Source organism: Mustela lutreola, chromosome 10, assembly GCF_030435805.1.
Source record: "Mustela lutreola isolate mMusLut2 chromosome 10, mMusLut2.pri, whole genome shotgun sequence".
Lineage (NCBI taxonomy): Eukaryota > Metazoa > Chordata > Mammalia > Carnivora > Mustelidae > Mustela > Mustela lutreola.
Genome location: NC_081299.1, coordinates 99,425,984 through 99,443,138, shown reverse-complemented (window position 1 = coordinate 99,443,138; position 17,155 = coordinate 99,425,984). Strand labels below are relative to the sequence as shown.

Sequence of the window (17,155 nt, the reverse complement as noted above, 5' to 3'; positions counted from 1 at the left end):
CTTTCAGAATTTAGAATATGTTGCCCCATTTTCTTTTTGTTTCCAGGGATGCTATGGAGAAGTCCACAACCCTTCTAATTTCTGATACTTGTATGTGACGTTTTCTTTCTCTAGAATCTAGTGGGCTCCTTATTTTCTCCAATTTTTGGAAAATTTCCAATCATGTACCTCAGTGTGGATTTATTTTCATTCACCGTGACCCAACATTTGATGTATTCTTTGAAGCTGGAACCATTTGTCTTTTTTTAATCTCTGGGAAATTTGGAGAAATACTTTCATTTGTGATTAATCCCGTTTTGTCTTGTTTTCACTTCTCTCCCCACCTCCCGCCCGCCCTCTCTCTCCCACAGGCTGGACTTCTTGGACTAGTCTTTTATTTTCGCTTTCTTTTCTAATTTTTTTAATCTCTTCCACTTTTTGCTCTACTTCCTGAGATATTATATTGAGCTTTTCATTTCTGCTGTTTTTTTTTTTTAAAGATTTTATTTATTTATTTGACAGAGAGAAATCACAAGTAGATGGAGAGGCAGGCAGAGAGAGAGAGAGGGAAGCAGGCTCCCTGCCGAGCAGAGAGCCCAATGAGGGACCCGATCCCATGACCCTGAGATCATGACCTGAGCCAAAGGCAGCGGCTTAACCCACTAAGCCACCCAGGCGCCCCCATTTCTGCTGTTTTTAATTTCCAAGAATTTCATTTTGGCCTCAGAATGCTCCTTTTTTGTTTCTCCCGGTTCTTTCTTCTTGGATGCAGTATCTTCTCCCTGTAAAGATATAATAAATATACACTTTAATTCTTCTCTTCTCCCATGTTCTCAGTTATCTCCACTTGCTACTTTGTTTGTTTGTTGTTTTGGTGTTTATCTTCCACATAATTGGCTCTCCTCAGATGTTTGGTAGCATTGGGATATCCCATCATGATTAAGAGTGTGGATCTGGGGCACCTGGGTGGCTCAGTGGGTTAAGCTGCTGCCTTCGGCTCAGGTCATGATCTCAGGGTCCTGGGATCGAGTCCCGCATCGGGCTCTCTGCTCAGCAGGGAGCCTGCTTCTCTCTCTCTCTCTGCCTACCTCTCTGTCTACTTGTGATCTCTCTCTGTCAAATAAATAAATAAAATCTTTAAAAAAAAAAAAAAAGAGTGTGGATCTGTTAATCTGATGGGAAACCTTAACCTGATTTAAAACTCTAGGCAAGTGGGTGGAGCTTCAGACTTTGTGCCAGGATGTAGGATTGTAGGAGAACTTCCTATGTCAAGTATTGCTAGGTCTGTCACTCTTGAATTACAGAGTCCCCAAGTACTCTTAATGTTTAAAAGAGTGTTGACATATAAAAAGTGCCCAATATGTGTTACTCTTATTATTGTGGAAATATGTACCCCAAGAAGCAAATATATACATAACTCAAGTAATCGAAAGCTCAGAGAAGCTTATAAAGGTACAATCATTCTCTAAAATTTGGGCACAAACTTTAAATGGTGGCTTCGGTGCTTCCTGATTGGTGGATGGAGAATGGAGAGAACAAACGGAATGAGGATGCTGGGGGCCAACACAGGAGAAGATGGGCGGCAGCTGGACGAGAAGGAGAAGGGGGCTAGAAGACACGCCAAGTTGCCAGGGTAGCTTCCAGAGAATGCTAGTGGTTTCCTCATTAAGCTTGTGTCTAAACAGTCTTCATTTTTACAGTTCTAGTGGATTGGGTTCTGGCACGCTTGGGGACGAATTTGTTAATTAGCTCCATGGCTCCTTGGGTGGCTGTCCATTTTATGGGTGATGGCACCAGAGGCCCAGCTCTGCCAGGGGAAAGAAGGAATATTCCATTCATTGGGCTATGGGTTATTAAGCCAGTCTTTCTTCCTGTCACAGATTGTGAATTACACTGTTCTCTTCCAACCCCTTCGCTGCCTCCTCTTCTGTCCACAGCCAGAGGAGGACAGTGAGTCTAGCAAAGCCTCGTTGTTCTCAGTCTGGTGGGTGCTGGCCTGTGTGGCCCTCAGTAATTGGAGAAGGACCTTTTTCCTTCTTCCCACACCTGTCGATCCCCAACCACCTGGGAGTCCCCTCAAGAAAGCTGACCTGCAGCTTCCGCAGTGCTGGGCCACTGGCCAGAGTGGCGGATTCCTCCCGGGAGCTGGTGCAGCCCTTGGCAGGAGATCAGCCCTGCAAGTCATTGATTTCAACTACTCAGCATCTTGTCTCGGCAATGCTTGTGCGTCTGCCTCTCTCAATTCAATTGTAATAACTTTATTGGCACAAAGAGATGGAGAAAGGATTGCCCAAGTCAATAATCAAGTTTCTGCGACTGGGATGATATGTGCGTGTTTATTTATTTATTATTTAGAGGCTATTTCATCAAGATAAGAAGCATGGGCTCCCATTGTGTATTCTCTTTGGATTGCTCTCCAATAAGACAGTTCCTGCTGGGAGGCCGGAGTCAGATCTTTCCTCCCAGTGATGCAGCCTCATTATTTTCTCTTCTTGTTTTATTCTTGTTTGTTTCCATGTCTTTTTCATGCAACTTCTTGAATGAAAAAAAAAAAAAAGCAAGGTAAGCAAATACTGAGCACCTACTATGTCCTAGGCGGGACCAGAGTATTCAAAAACAGACCTATTTATTTGTTCTAAAGTGGGAAAAAAAAAACTGAGGCAAGCCATAATGAAGTGATTACATGATGTTACCCATCCATCCAAGAGGACATGCTTTCTATACATTAGAGAGGAAAGAAAGCTGAAGGGTTATATGTGCAGGTGTCCAGCTCTGCCTGATTAGATGTGATTTGGGGCAAACTACTCTGTGCCTGTTTCCTCACTTACAAAAAAAGGGAATGGTAACAGTAGCACCTGCCTCTTAGGGTTGTTATAAAAATCATGCAAGATTGAACATAGCACTTAGAAAAAGCCTGGCACTTAGTAAGCACTACTAAATATTAGCTGCTGTTGTTGTTGTTGTCATTATTATTATTATTATTATGATTTACAGAGATCTTAACAGTTTTCTCATCCAAGCTCTTCCTCTTCATAATGAGGACATAGAAGGCCAGAGAGACTGACATGCCCAAAGTCATAATTTGGTCTCTCTCTCTCTTTTTTTTTAAGATTTTGTTTATTTACTTGAGAGAGAGAGAGAGAGCACGAGAGGGGAGAAGGTCAGAGGGAAAAGCAGACTGCCTGCTGAGCAGGGAGCCCGATGTGGGACTCGTTCCCAGGACTCCAGGATCATGACTCCAGGACCATGACCTGAGCTGAAGGCAGTTGCTTAACCAATTGAGCCACCCAGGCACCCATAATTTGGTCTCTTTAACTGCAGACAAGGATGTTAATTACCTCTACACCATGCTGCCCCCTTGGTCAAGGTGTGAGTTTTGATTCTGGAAACTCAAGCAAAATTTTGACAAAGGATTCCTCTCTAGCCCACCTGATTCATTGGATAGCCTGGCTGATCTGCCCTCCGCCCAAAACCTCCAGACATCAGCTACCATGTGGATGGGTGGGACACCAGAAAACTCTCTTGGCATCAGTTCCCCCAACAACTGTTGTTAATACACGTGGCAGGGCCCTGGGAGTTTGCGGGGCAAGAAGCAAGCAGGAATCAGGAGGCCCTGTCTGCTCAGGGTCTTGTTTTGAGGAGTGTGGGGCTGGGTTGTTGATAGCCATGGAAGAGACTAGGAACTGGACCCTCTCTCTTTCCCTGCTCCACAACAGTAAAGTTCAAACATGGAGGTGGCAGGGGAGAGGGGTATGTTGCGCTGTAATGTAGCTGTGAAGTCACGGAAACACAGAGAACCTGCTCTTCTGATAGTCCTAGAGCCCCTCAGGTATAGCCTGTCACCCAACCAATTTGAGCAGGTGGAGCTAAGAGGCAGGTGGCATGGGCCCAGGGCAGATCAGAGGAATACGGGCCCAGGCCCCCAGGGGGCAGCTCTACTGGCAGCAGCAAACTTACAGCTTTGGCACAGCTGATTTTTTTCTCTCTTTATTGTTTTATCACAGATATGTGTGGGTGCAGTCCTGATGCTCTTTGTCACCCAGCAAAATCTCCTAATTCCCGCAGTCAACTGTCTGCACGTCCTGGGAGAGGCAAGAAGGGCTCTGTGCATCTGTCTGCATGCCCTCCGGGGGCAGGAGCCAGCTCTGTTTGACTCCAACGGTCTGCCACTCTCTGTAACTCTTCGTTCATTGATCCCTGGGAAAACTCTGATGGGCATTTTGCCATTCAGCGGTACAGGAGCAGCTGCCAAGGCAGTTGGGCATGGAAAGGAAGAATGTTATAAAAACAAGAGAGGAAGTTTGGCCTCTCACACTGAGAGAAAGGAAGGATGGGGAATTTACGGTGAAGAATGGGAGAGGGATGCCATGGTGAGAATCCGGACTTGGCATTCCTGCCTGGAAGAGTGGGAGGGGCTTGGAGTGGGTCCATAGCAGGGGACCAAGGAAGGGCAGGGATGGTGCCAGTGGTGATGGGTAATGAGGAGTCCGGGGTGGCTGCTAGCGTAGGACAGGTGGAGGAGGGGCATCTAGAAGACTGTTCCATTTTCCCTTTTTCAGGATTGGTATGTCCTGACTTCACCAGCAGGGAGTAGCGCTTGGCAGTACCTTAGGGATGTTTCAGCTGATGCCTCTTTTCAAACCAGCTGCTGGAAAATGGTACTGGGCTCAGTCTGTGAGTTTGAAAATGACCGTTGCCTCTGGAGGAGAAAACGTCTGCTCCTTAAACCTCACGGAATGCACTATTTTGAATTCAGTTACTCCAATCGGGAAGCAAGAGCCACCATGCTGTTTGGACTTATCAGCAATTAAGTTTTTAAGCCAACATTTGTAAAGTGCTATTTAATGTAAAACAATCTTACACATAATCCACTTGGTTTTGAAAATAACTCCAGTAGTTCCATTTTGTAGAGGTCAAATTGAGGTTTTAAAAAAGATACAAATAAGGCCACATAGCTAACAAAAGTCCATCAGACTTCCCAATTTTACTCTTCTGTTTTGCTTATTTCCTCACACTAAATGCCCCCCCCATACCAATCAGTGATATCATAAGGCTATAATTTGGAGCCCATGAATGAGTGACAGGGCATCAGTGAATCTATCCTAAAATTATTTGTAAAATTTGCATGAAAGTGACTTGTGTGCACTTTTTTCTGTGGAGGGGGTCCATAATTGGAGCAGATTTATAAATGTTTCCATGATAGCAAAACATGAAACAAAACATCATAAAAGGAAAAGCTGTTTGGCTCACACTTCTTATGCTCCTAACACCTGTCTCTCGCGTACAACAGTATCACAACAAACCAAAATGAAATTGTTAACACAAGTGTAACAACTTCTAAAAGCCGTGTGAAACAGATCAATTGAATCTTCAATTCTATTGGAATTTGGGGCTCTGTGTAGGCAGAATGTAGCTGTCTTGTCCTAACTGCTTCCTGGGTCTTTGCTCCCATTCCCACCCAGCCTGGGGAGGGGAGACAGCACACAGGCAGGAGACAGTGTTTCTGGTTCTCCTCAGGATGCCATCCTTCACAGACTTCTACAGACACTCTTGATTTCCCACTCAGAGTCCCACTTTGTTGTTTGCTTTCCAACACGCACATTCCTCAGTGTGGCCATGGGCTCTCCTGACTTTGGCCCTATTCCCAGACCCAGCACATCAGTCTTGATAAACTGACGAATCATGGTAATTTTATTCCCCTTGCTAGGAACTGGCCTAAGAAAGAACATGTAACTTAATTCTGACTGATGAGATTGGAGGCTCACTCTTCTGGGGATGCTTCTGGGAAAGGTTTTTTAGCTTTTGAGAGAACTGAAAAGAATACAGCCATCTCCTTTCTACCTCTGAACATGGCTGTGGACAAATATGGTCACTGGAGCTCTGGCAGCCATCTTGAGGCCACAAGGAAAAATGGCCGACATGGCAAAGGCAGCTGAGCAGAAAGTAGAGAAAAACCCCTGGTCCTTGACGAGGCTGTTGAGATACTGAAGTGACTAACCAAGGAGCTGCCGTCCGATGCTTGATGATATGTGAGATAGCAATTGACCTAATAGGTTAAGCCATTTTGAATTGAGTTTATGATCACTTGTCGGCAAAGCCATCCTAATTAATTTACATTAGTCCCATGCTATGCGACTACCTTCTATGAAATGTCTTAAAGTAAGATAATTCTCTAAGTTTTAAGGCTAGACTCACCTTGTAGAAAATAAAGAGCCAGCATCCCCAGATGAATGACCAAAACAGGAAGTGCTGGGTAAAGTCTCGTGCTTTAATCTCTGTAACGCAAAATTCCAAATTTCAGAAGGGACCTTGGGGATAATTTAGATGACTGTTAAACTGACATCTACAATCATGTAGGGATACATTAGAAGCCTACAGATATCTAACTGAAATTCAGTTAGAATTTTGTTTTACAATTAAAAATTCCTTGATTAAAAAAAATCACAGTTAAATATTTCACACACCAAATGTTTATATACTGGAAACAACTGGCATCTTTAAATTGGGCTTCTAGCTGTACATGCTTCTATGTATATAGTTCCTGCCATAAATATTTTGTAAATGTTGGTTGATTCAGAATGTCATGGCTCTGTGCAGGTCCCTTCTGTATTATTATAGTTTGGGTTTTGTTTTTTTTTTAATGCAGGCCTTCCTGTGTCTATTTACATAAAATCAGACACATGAGTATCAACTATAGCATGCATGGGCCTAAGAAATTAAATGCCAGCTGAAATATAGATTTGCCCAGCACCTTGTAAGATCACAGTACAGTAATTAGTCTTAAAATAGCAACTGGACAAAGGTTGCTGGGCGATGATCACTGCACATTACAGTTTCAGCATCTATAGTAGGATCCGAATGCTTCTCTTCCTTCCTTTTAAAGGCTGAATGAGTTTACCTTGGCAAGATGAAGATTCTGGGTTAATCCTAGGGAACTGATCAGCAAAGACACTGAACCTGAGAGGAGTATTCAATGTTTCAAGCAAAGTAGGCTTGTCTATTTTACATTTTTTAGTAAATATCTAACAGAGAGAGGCGATGGAGCAGCTGGGACATCATTGGACATCTCACCGTTGCTAACAATTGTTGTCATCATGTGTCTAGCATTATTCTGGAGCCTCACCTGTATGGACAGGTGTAAGCCACCCACAACCTTCCAAGGTAGGTACCATTAAATGTGCCCATTTTTACAAGCAGAAGACACCAAAACAGAGGCACTCAGCCAGCAAGGGGTAGTCTCAGGATTTGAACTCACAAAGTGTGCCTCCAGAATCTGGACTGTTTCTCACCACATTAGATGTTTCCTTGAGCAATGAAGATTTCCTTGGTTGAAGAAACTGTTCACCGACTCCCTCCCTCCACACTGGACATTCTCCACTTGAGGAAGGAGAATAGGTCTCACAGGCTGGTATTGAATCAATGTTGAGGGTAATTGTCATGCTCTTCTTTCAAACTTTCTGACCTGAAAATGATAGATGCTGGCGAGGATGCGGAGAAAGGGGAACCCTCCTACACTGTTGGTGGGAATGCAAGCTGGTGCAGCCACTCTGGAAAACAGCATGGAGGTTCCTCAAAATGTTGAAAATAGAACTGCCCTATGACCCAGCAATTGCACTACTGGGTATTTACCCTAAAGATACAAACGTAGTGATTTAAAGGGGCACGTGCACCCGAATGTTTATAGCAGCAATGTCCACAATAGCCAAACTATGGAAAGAACCTAAATGTCCATCAACAGATGAATGGATAAAGAAGATGTGGTATATATACATAATGGAATACTATGAAGCCACCAAAAGAAATGAAATCTTGCCATTTGCGACAACATGGATGGAACTAGAGCGTATCATGCTTAGCGAAATAAGTCAAGCAGAGAAAGACAACTATCATATGATCTCCCTGATATGAGGAAGTGGTGATGCAACATGGGGGCTTAAGTGGGTAGGAGAAGAATAAATGAAACAAGATGGGATTGGGAGGGAGACAAACCATAAGTGACTCTTAATCTCACAAAACAAACTGAGGGTTGCTGGGGGGAGGGGGGTTGGGAGAAGGGGGTGGGATTATGGACATTGGGGAGGGTATATGCTTTGGTGAGTGCTGTGAAGTGTGTAAACCTGGTGATTCACAGACCTGTACCCCTGGGGATAAAAATAAATGTTTATAAAAAATAAAAAATAAAAAATAAAAATAAATAAATAAATAATAATTTTAAAAAAAAAAACTTTCTGACCTGAAATTGCAGGGTGAACACCCTTGTACATTCACAACATCTCATGTGTGTGAATTAGGAATCTCTCAATGTTATGCAGCTAAAACAATACTATGTTGACTGACGAGGCCAAGGTAAGACTAGCAACTGCTTTGGGTTTCCCTTGTTTTCAAATTTTAGATATTCCTTGCAACAACCTCTTTTTTGTGACATGGCGACTTCGTAAAATGAACTTACAAAGTACACGAAGGGTAATGGTCACATCCGTCAGACCTATCCCTCCTGTTTCACCAGACTCTGCAGCTGGTTTAGGGCAAATATCAGAAAAGCACTTAGAAGCAAGGAGTAGAAACTCAGTGGTTTAAACAAAGAAGGGTTTGTGGCTCTTGCAGAAGGAGACGCCAGGAGGTAGATGGTGCTGGTGGTGGTCTGGCTTCTCCACACGTCGGCCAACATCTCTGACATTCTCTTGGCCTTTCCCCACAGACCCAAGCAGGCTGATGTCAGTGCAGCCAACACCATCACCCTCCAGACAGAAAAGGAGCAAGGAAGGTACGTACCTCCTTTGCCCCTTCCATCAGGAAAGCAAAATGTTCACAGAAAACTCCTACAGGATTCTGTTGACATCTCACTTACTTCAAAACTGTCACCTGGTCACTTCCAAGGGAGGGTGGCCAAGAAAGTACTTCACTTCCCTGGGCTTTAGAAGCAAAGTGGATGAAAGAAATGAGGTTAGAAATGGATGCTGAGTCAACCAGTCTACTGTGTCTGCTACAAAGGAAAACAAAGACTTTCTGGGTCACCTGGGGTACATTTCCTTTAGGGAACCAAGCAATATCGGCTTTGAGGGATTTAAAAAACAGGACACCCATGCACGCATTTAAGAACATTTGGTTAATTGCTTATTTTGCATGTAACACTGTACTGGGTCCTGGGAAGTCTCAGAGGTCTCGCGTTAGAGGTTCCCCAACCTGAAGAAGGAAGAGATGAGCTCGCTAACCAATTTTTCATCGTGCTAAGGAATCACGGGAAATTCTCAATCTCCATTTCTGTGTTACAAAAGGACTGGCTCTCTAAGGACACAGGAAACCTTAGAGCTCTCTGATTTTTGTTAAGATTTTTATTTTTATTAAGATATTCTCTGTCCCTGCTGCAATGTCACTGTGAGGGTTTGCTGTCAGCAACATGTAATGGCCCACATTTCCCTAGCAGCTTAAGTCATCATTACATTAATTTGATGTGATGGAGCAACCAGAATGTGGCATGGGAATTGTATTTTAATGGGAAACAGCACTCCAACCTTCAGAAGCAAGGACAGATGGAAAAAGCTTGGAAAAGACCCGGAAAAGTCAACATTAATAGGAAATAAGAATTTAGAACTTAGGGGAACTTGGGTGGCTCAGTCAGTTAAGCATCTGTCTTCAGCTCAGGTCATGATCCCAGGGTCCTCGGTCAAGCCCCGTGGCAGGCTCCCCACTCCAAGGGGGGTCTGCTTCTCCCCATCCACCCTCCCCTACCCACTCCCGCTATTTCTCTCTCTCTCTCTCTCTCTCAAATAAATAAATAAAATAAAAAGAATTTATTTGGAGCTAGCATTAAAAAACAATTTATAAACACTTTTCATCCTTCCAAGATTCTAACACTGTTTAGACACCTTTTCAGGAGTGAGTGGCCTGCCTGTTTCTGAAGGTGGCTGCTCTTCATTTAACTTCAGGTGCATACCCTGAGTGACCTGGTAGAAACAGTCCTTCATACATTTCATAAATCTTTAATGAGCACCCTTTACGTTCCAAGCACTGTAGTGGGTCCTTGGTCTCTTATCTGGGATGCTTATGTCTACTGGAAGAGATGGGTACCTTGACTAAACACTGAAATTCACTGGGACAAGTTGCCCTAATAGAACGGTGAACCAGGTACAGAGAAAGTACTGCGAGATCCAGGTCAATCCTGCCTGTTGCAGGTATGGGACATGGAGAGCATTAACTGGCAGAGGAATGGGAAGAATCTTCACAAGCAGAGGAAAAGCAACCTTTGAGTAGCAGGACATGTGCAAAGGCATGGAAATATGTTTGGAAAATATCTTCTGGATTACAGCGTATGTAGGGGAGAAGGCTGGGTAAAGGACTCAAGGGAGTCCAGCTTGTTTTGAAAGTGTTTTGGGTTGCCTTACATACAGAAGCATAGGCTAGCCAATTAAGGCAAAACTGTGCTGGCTATTGGTTTTCCTTGGCTTTTCTTTGCAACCAGCTTTCATTTCTACCATCTGGGTCCTTTATTACAGGGACCAGAAGCCTGAGAACTAGCCATCTCATGCTCCTCTCTGTCCAGGGCTCTGGACACAATTCGTCAGCCAGTGAGACACTCTTGCTTAAGATTTGGAGATGGAAGGGCCTGGGAAGCACACAGTGTTGGTCTGCTTCTGGCAGCAGCTTATGGGTGCTTGGGCTTTGGCTGAAACAAGGATTTAACAAAATCCTCAAGGCACCCTGCAGCTGTCCTCTTCACTGCTATCCTACAGATCATCAGTGATCATCAGTGGAGGTTTTCTGCAGTTTCCTGATCCTGCTGGAAACAACTTCTTAACTGTAGGAACACAGCCGCAGTGGTGAACCCAAAAGCTAACAGCTTCTTCTGACTTTCACTAAAATCCCATTTTCCTAATAGTCTTGGAGGCACCTAATCCCCTCTATGAAATCTCTCTGAACTTCCCCTGCTACAGTATCAATATACAGAAAGGTTAAGGACCAAATGACCCCTAACTGCAGCCCGTGTTAACTGTCTCCATAGAAAATCTAGAGTTACCTTTTAGAACTAGAAAGAAAGTTCATCACGGTTGCTGGATGCTAAGACTGTGCTATTAAAAAACAAAAACAAAAACTAGTGCACAAGTCACAAACCCGGATGCAATCTTGATTGCCCGTCACCTCTCACACCCAATCACCAAGTCCTGCTGATTAGACCTACTTGACCTTGCACAAAAGCGTCAACCCCGGCTCCCACCCTAATCAGACCACTAACACGTCTCCCCTACATTACTAACTTAACCCATCTGGGCTGCTATCGAGAAAATACCACAGACTGGGTGGTTGATAAACGACCCAAATGTTTCCTCACAGTTCTGGAGGCCGGGGAGTCGTGGATCAAGGTGCTGACAGATTGAGTGTCTGGTGAGAGCCTGCTTCATGGTTCAGAGGTAGATGCCTTTTCACAGTGTCCTGACTCGGTAGAAGGGACCAGGGAGCTCTCTGGCCTATTTTATAAGGGCACTAATCTTACTCACGAGGCCTCCACCCTCATGACGTAATCACTTCCCACAGGTCCCACCTCCAAACCCCATCACACTGGGGGTTGGGTTTCAACATATGAATTTGGCTAGGGGAGGCACGGAAACGACACAAACATTCAGTCCATAGGAGCTGCCTTAACATCCTAACAGGTCTTCTGGATGTCGTTTTACCTTCCTGCATTCTTCACTACACAGCTGGAATGGTCTTCCTGAAACATGAACTCAACCCACGCATTCTCCCGCTTCGAAGGCTCCTCATCACTCTGAGGGTTAATCCCCAACTCTTCAATGTGGTTTACAATGTCCTTCACAACCTGCCCTCTGTCTCCCTCTCTAGTTTTTCTCTCTCTACACCACACTCCTCTTTTGAGAGCTCTAGCTTGACTGTCATTCTGTCATAGTCTCAAATAGCCCTTTGCATAAAGTTATCTCTCAGAGCCTTATCTTTCTCCTTAGCCCCTCCCCCTCCTCAGCTCCTAATTGAGCTTCAGGCTGAGGATGGGACCTCACCGTCTCTGACTTAGCAACCTGGGCTCTCCTAATCCCCCTGGCGCCCCTGTCCCACCACAGCCCCTTCTATCCTTCATTGTTACTGCTTGTTGAATTGTTGTTCGCCATCAACCAACTGCAAGCTCCACGAGGCTGGGAATGTGTAAATCATTGGACTTCTAGTGCTGACACACGGAAGGTGCCCATTAAATATTTGTTAAAAAGAAACCCATACTCTAGGCCCTCTTCAGATGTTAGATTGAGGGGTAACAGGTGAGCAGGAGAAGGGAGGTCATGTCAAAGACAACCAAGCTCTACTGATGGGTTACTGTGCTACACGAACCCCCACAGGGGACCACAGGGAAGCTCATTTCCATATCAGCAAACCCCAGGATGAGGTGAAGCACTTGTCTTGGGCATAAAATTTGGGGAGGAACCAGAAAGTTCAGTAATCAAGACAACACTTTAATGAATATTAAAGGGCCATATTAGAGGCAAAAAGAAAAAAAACTGGGAAAAAATACGGATCCTGACTATATTTAATATTTGTAAATTTTAGATATTTTGTTCTTCAAGGTGTTTTTACATTAATTTTAATTTTTTATCACTTTGTATTAAGATATTCTGTTTACTTGATTACCGTGTGTGTTGGCATGCTCTGAATGTCTGCACTTCAGTCAAGTTCATCACTCACCTAACTAGAGTCCCAGGTCATCATCTGTAGACTGTTTTACCAAACTCTGATGCGAGGGCTTGTTGTTTCCTTGTTCAGTATTATGTGCAATGTGTTTTTTTAAAAATATGCCCTTTCTGGGCGCCTGGGTGGCTCAATGGGTTAAAGCCTCTGCCTTCGGCTCAGGTCATGATCCCAGGGTCCTGGGATTGAGCCCCGCATCCCTCTGCTCAGCGGGGAGCCTGCTTCCTCCTCTCTCTGCCTGCCTCTCTGCCTACTTGTGATCTCTGTCTGTCAAATAAATAAATAAATCTTAAATAAATCAATAAAAATACACTCTTTATAAATGAGGGACCTTCCTTTTACTCCTGGCTTACTAAAAATATTTATTAGGAACAGTCACTGAATTTGAAAGCAAGTGCTTTTTCAGCATCTCTTGAGATGATCATGTAGTATTTCTCCTCTAATGTAAGAAGGTAGTGAATTACATGGGTAACAGTAAGAAAAGTTGTTCTCGATTTTTTGTTATCATAAACAAACAATAAGCACATCTATGAGACCATTTTTTCAGTCATTCGAATTACAGCAATTAGGCCAAACCCCGGGCAGAATCACAAATGGAATTAATGGGTTGCCATTTTATTTGAAGCTTTGTCATTTTGAGCTTTTCCCAAATAAACCACACTTTCAAAAAATGTCAGTATCAATAGCAGCAGTCTTCCCTCACGAGTGGTCTGGGGGGATTTTGACACATTTTCACTTCCTACTTCCTCTCTCACCGTTTTCTGGCCCAGGTCGTGAGTGAGTGAGGGTCAGGCAGGAGTAACAGTGCAGGAACTGTTAAACCTGATGGGAACTTTCAGTACGTTTGCTAGGAAATAAAAGAAAATGCCCCACTCAACCGTACTTCAAGCAAAAATTTAAAAAGAGAAATAAGAAATTTTAAAAAAGAAGAAAAGAGAGAATCCCCACATATGGCAGGATTCTGTCAGGGGAATTTGCTACTTTAGAACCTCCCAACATGTGTGAGTGTTGCAGAAAAAGAAAGTTGGAGCTTAGGTAGGAGAAAAGGTAGCCAGCTCTTTCATGTCTTCTCTTCATATCTTGGCTGGGAGTGTGGAGTAGAGACAACTTCATGACTGACTCACCAAATGGCAGGCAGGTCAGCCTCTTCTCTCCTTTCTAGGGGCATCTGTGGACTGTGGCTTAATTAGATAAGTCAATGTGAAGTCCTGCATGGGAATGAGACAGTGGCACGTGCAGATGCCAAGGAGGTGAGCAAGGTTGCCCAGGAGGCGTGTGGACAATGGCTGGGGCAGTGCCCAGGACCCCAGTGTAAGCTGCTTGAGAGCAGGGGCGTCATTGTCTGTCTGCAGGGCTGAACCTGCCAAGCTTCATATAAAGCCTGACACACAACAGTGCCCAGTAAATACCTCACAACAAATAAAAGAATGAACCACCAAGTCCTATTAGACTCCACCATCAAGGACTGACCCGAGGAGAGGAATATGAGAAATGAGAAGAAAATCCGGGGACACGGTACCATGACTGCCAAAGGAAGAATGTGTTAAGTGGAGAGAACAGACAACATTGTGTCAAATTATGCAGAGTAGTGGAAGTCAGCGCAGGTACAAAACAGCCAATTTGATGTAGAAAAGAAAAACATCACAGCAATGACTTAGAAGATAAGGGTTTTGATGTTATTGTTTTGTCTGTTTGGTGCATGGTTGGAAGTTCAGAGGGGCAGTGCCTCAACAATGGCCCAGTGCTTTTCTTTCTCTCTGCTATTGGCAGCATGCTGGATTTCCTTCTCCTGTCACAAGATGGCTGCTGCACCTCCAGGGATTGCATCCATACCCCCACCAGAAGGAGGGAGGATGGGCAAAAGAATAAAGTGAGCCAGCTGAGTCTGTCCTTTTTTCTTAGGGACACTAAAGCTTTCCCAGAACAAGCTTTTACTTACCCCTCCCCGTTCCTCTCTAGGTCATGGAGTCACCTTTAGATCAATTCTGGACCCAAAGTCTTAAGATTCCATCACTGCCTTAGTCAATCACATTCATTCACTGTAGCTGAAGAATGGCCTCTCCCTGAAATCAAGGGGTCTCCAAAGGTGGCTGAAAAGAATGGAAATCTGTTGGAGGAACAGAGGGAGAATGCACGTTGGGTAGACCACGGATGATGTCTGATACAGAAGTTACATTTCTAAAAGACCCAGCGGGATCAGCGGTGCAATTTGTGGGGCCTTTTACAAAATGGGAATCTAGAATCCCTGTTCAAAAAATACATGAAGAATTTCAAGGCAGCAACGGTGGAGCACTAAACCAAGTGTGGGGACCTTCTGAGAACTGGTCCCCCTGCCTGCCACTGTCTTCCTCCGGTGCCAGGGAAGTCAGCCCCAGGCCCAAAGCTGTCCATTAAGCTGGGAGCTCACTGGTCAATTCAGGTGAAGCGGGGAGGGGGAGGAGAGATGAGTGCAGTAGGTTGAGGAGTGAATGGGGGGTGAGCAAGTGGCAAAGGCACCAACACTCGCTGGAGAAAATAGACACAGTGTGGTAGGAGAAGGCTGGCTAACTAGGGAAAGAGAGAAGAGAGGGGGCGAACTGCTGCTCAGGCATTTTCTGTCTCTCTTCCAGGCCAGCTTGCTTCGGAGCCTGCGGTGGGGGGTGCTTTCATGTAGGGCAGGTGGGGGAGGGGCTGGCGCCGACAGCTGCCCTCACCCCTCACCAAGCACATGCCATCAAACCAGGGGATCATGGAAACAGAACCCTGGGTCAGAAAAATCAGAAAAGCTAGGCTGGAATCCCAGTTCGGACTAGCAAGACTCTGAGTCTCCATCCCTTAGCTCACCTGTCAACAGAGGGTCACGCGCTTATGTAGGGGTGACTTGCTACAAAGGGAAGGTGCGGTTATTGCCTTTTGAGTGCACACCCTCCACACAAAAGCTGGGCAACCCTTCCCTGCCTACGCCTCCACCACTGTGGACCCCAGCCCCTCGATACAAATTTTTAGAGGTGGTGTCAATTTTAATAGATTTTATAACTATGCAATGATACTGTCAATACAAGCAGTGGGTCGGAAGGTGCAGGGAAGGAAGGGCAAGGAAGAGGTACGTATGTTTGTTTACGTAAACCCACTCTGTTCCTCCCCACTCCCACCTCTGCCATCCATTAGAGACCCGCTCAGGGCTATGCCACCTGGTGATGTAAACAGTGCCTCAATGACGTCACCCCCATCAGTGCCAGGAGACATAAATTTCATTTCCCAGAAGATGCCGCAGACAGTAGCTTCTGGGCAAACAGTGACTCTAGCAATAAATATTGGCAGAGGAGAGAGACCTTTAATGGAAAAGCTTTGTGAACCTAGAGCAGCGAGGCTGTAAATCCCAAAACAGAGAGGGATTTAATATCTTAGATCAGAAGACAGATTCATCAGAGCAAATAAATAATTCTATAGCCCATTTGGGGCAATCAACTATTAAAATTTAAGTATTAAAATAAAAACCACATCTGAGGTAAGAAACCATAGAAACGAGACAGAAGCCCCCCAACTAGAAAGAAAACGGCCTAGCCAGGGCTGGCTGTGGAGGGGTGGGGTAGAGGGATGAGCAAGCAGAGCCAATCAGGAGATGGTGGGCGGAGCCTCCGCTGGGTCCGGGGTAGGAAGAGGAGGCGGACCCACAGAGCCCCAAAGATAGATCCCACCGGATGGAACTTACCCGATGGCAAACACAAATTGTGCAGGGAGGCTAGCAAGAATTTACCTGGAAAACAAAAAAGGACACATGACAAGCTAACCTAAAGGCCAGAAAGTGGCCCCCAAATATCACTTATCAACAGAATGCGCTGGGAACGGGGGTGCCATGACATTATGAGTAATGTAACGTGAATTTCCTTTCCTGTGTGCTCCTCTGCAGGGAGTTCGCATCAAACACACTGCCTGGCTGCAGGAAGAAAACCGAGGCTTGTCTTCATCTTGCCTGATGTCTGGACATCCCGTGCTTTGGAACACATTGGTTCTTCTCAAAAGGTGATGCCGACATCCAGGGACAAAATCCCGCTATACTTGACCTAGGACGTTGCACACCAGGCCATGACTGGTCAAGGCCAAAGGCAGACCTAGAGTGGGAAGGATGCATGCCGGCGAGGGTGCTCCCACGCCTCCCCTAGCCCGTTCTTTAGAATGTTTGCACCCAGTGGGGTAAACAGGTCAGGTCTTTCTTGTCTCCTAAGATGCAGAAATGGAAATTCAGAGAGGTTAGGTGACTTGCTCAGGGTCACATAATCTGGGTCTTCTCAGGAAAAATCGTGAGCTTTACTACAGTACTAGTGTACTACAAAGCGGTGCCAAATTCCAACTCAGCTTGAGAAACTTTCCCGGCAATTCTACCTCCAGAATGAGAGATTCAAATGTGCACAGGTGGACCTGGCGATTCCCTGGGGCTCCCCAACAGGCCCTGCCACTAGATCCTATTCTGGAATTGACCCCCATGAGGGCACAACCTCTGGACAGAAGGAGC

General features: G+C 45.0%; 1 long non-coding RNA gene across 2 annotated transcripts in view; it reads right to left on the bottom strand.

Annotated features, from left to right (window-relative positions):
- Window positions 1–487: 487 nt before the first annotated feature.
- The window catches only part of LOC131809543 (uncharacterized), a 30,245-nt gene continuing 13,577 nt past the window's right edge, over window positions 488–17,155 (bottom strand). The window contains exons 3-9 of one of the 2 annotated variants that reach the window (XR_009345219.1): window positions 16,355–16,399; window positions 14,603–14,770; window positions 8,752–8,891; window positions 7,269–7,441; window positions 6,175–6,254; window positions 2,070–2,514; window positions 488–761 (exon numbers count right to left, since the gene is read on the bottom strand). This is a non-coding gene — a long non-coding RNA (uncharacterized LOC131809543). Of the gene's footprint in view, window positions 762–2,069; window positions 2,515–6,174; window positions 6,255–7,268; window positions 7,442–8,751; window positions 8,892–10,993; window positions 11,046–11,305; window positions 12,001–14,602; window positions 14,771–16,354; window positions 16,400–17,155 lie in introns of those variants that run through there. The other variant, XR_009345220.1, reaches the window with a different exon arrangement.